The sequence below is a fragment of the Drosophila takahashii genome, chromosome 2L (assembly GCF_030179915.1).
Source record: "Drosophila takahashii strain IR98-3 E-12201 chromosome 2L, DtakHiC1v2, whole genome shotgun sequence".
NCBI classification, from domain to species: domain Eukaryota; kingdom Metazoa; phylum Arthropoda; class Insecta; order Diptera; family Drosophilidae; genus Drosophila; species Drosophila takahashii.
The window spans coordinates 29,135,552-29,137,618 of NC_091678.1; positions in this window are offsets into that span (position 1 = coordinate 29,135,552).

The window sequence follows — 2,067 nt, forward strand, 5'->3', positions numbered from 1 at the left end:
AACTTGTGAAATGAACCGACCACAAAAAGGGTCTGAGATGGCGTTTCGCCTCAATCGTCTGCAGAAAGTTTCCACTTCCCTTCTCCATCAAGGCTACACTCAAAAATTTTTTTTTCCTAAATTTTAGAAAATCGCCATAAAATGAAATTTTTTCTTAATTTTAGAAAATTTTCTGAATTTTAGAAATTGTTTTCTTGAATCTAGGAAAAAAGACCATCAAAACAGAATTTTATGGAAAACCTTTCTAAAATTTAGAAAAATGAATTTTTTTCTTAAATCAATGGTGTTTTTTCCTAGTTTGCTCTCCAAAAGTTTTCTTAAATTAATGGCGATTTCGCCATTAAATTAAGAAAAAATGTATTTCAGCCCTTCCTACAATCTAGAAAGTCGCCATAAAAACTACGGTACATTTTTCTGAAGTTTAAGAATTTTTCTGAATTAAAAAAAATGTTTTCTTGAAACCAAAAAAGTAGAATTAGAAAATCACCATAGATTTAAGAAAAACTTTTTGTATTTCTTTTATGCTTCTCACTCTTTCTTCGAAACGAAAAAGAAGAAGACAAGGGGTTAGTCCGCGGCGCGTTGCGACGACAGTTTTTGGCGTATGTATGTATATGTTTATGTGTGTTTGTGCGTATGATCGAGAATTTTCTTGTGCGTAGCTGTAACTTTTATTGCGTTGTTGTTTTGGAAATGCAGTCTCTAGCGAGAGAGTTGCTTGCGTTGCGCTGCATTTTGAACCCTTGTGCTCAGTTTTGGATGAGCATTCAAAGTAATAAGTTTGTGTTGAGCCCATTTAAGAAAGTTAAAGTGCGATCCCTCTAAGAGGCAATTAATAGGTAAGCAATTTAAATAAATTTAAATATAAATTTGGTAAGTGTGTGTATTTATGGTAAGCAAAGGGCATACTATTGCAGGCCGCAAATACCATCCTTCTCTAATATTAATTTTTATTTTCGATTGCAGGAATAATTTCAATTTCAGGTATTGTTGATAATTTGGCAGTAAGTAAATTTTAATAATAGGTAATATATTAAATACCTACTTTATATTAATATTAATAATTTTTATCTTTTTTGTTTTCTTTTCTTTTTTTATTTTTTGTTTAGGAAATATTTATAATGTAATTTTTATCTTTTTTTGTTTTCTTTTCTCTTTTTTCTTTAGGAAATATTTATTATCTTATTTATATCTTTTTTGTTTTGTTTTCCTTTTTTGTTTAGGAAATATTAATAATTTTCTTTTCATCCTTATTATTTTATTTTCTCTTTCTTGTTTAGGAAATAAAATATTAAAATAAATATATATACATTTTATTAAAATAAATAAAATTTTCTGAAAATAAAAAAAGTCCTTTCTTATTTTAAGAAAAAAAATTCTATTTTCAAGAAAAGTACTTTCTGGATTTAAGGAAATTTTTCGCAATTTTATGGCAATTTTTCTTGATTTTAGAAAAGTATTTCTGCTTTTCAGAAATTTTTTTCTAAATTTTAGAAAATTCCTTTCTAAAAAATACGGTAAATCGCCATCGACTGAAATTCATGGCGAATTTCTTGATTTAATGGCGATTTCGGGCTGTTTTTTTTTTGAGTGTACTCTTATTGATTATACTTTCATGCGTCATTTGCGCGGACACTGTTTTGCATGCCACGCTCTCGATGTACAAGATTTTTCGAGCAAGAAAAGAAGCTAGCTTCGGCCAGCCGAAGCTTATATACCCTTGCAGATTATTCCTTTTAATTTACAAAATTCTGAATTTCGAATACATTTTTTTCAAAATGGGACGACTTTATCATATAAGGTGTGTTTCAAAATTATACGACACCAACACACTTATTTTTTGAAAATTTGTAGCATTGTTGTTGTTTATAGAAAGCGAAACATTTAAATGCAGATCGAAAGAACAATGTATGATGTGTACGAAAAAAATACCACGCGTCCTTGATCCTCTTTTTATGGATTTACCGCTAATTTTTCGAAATATAGTCTATTTTTCGGCTATGTGCGATCGTTTCATAATTATACGACACCATCGATTTTTTCCGGTTCCGATGATCAAACTTGACC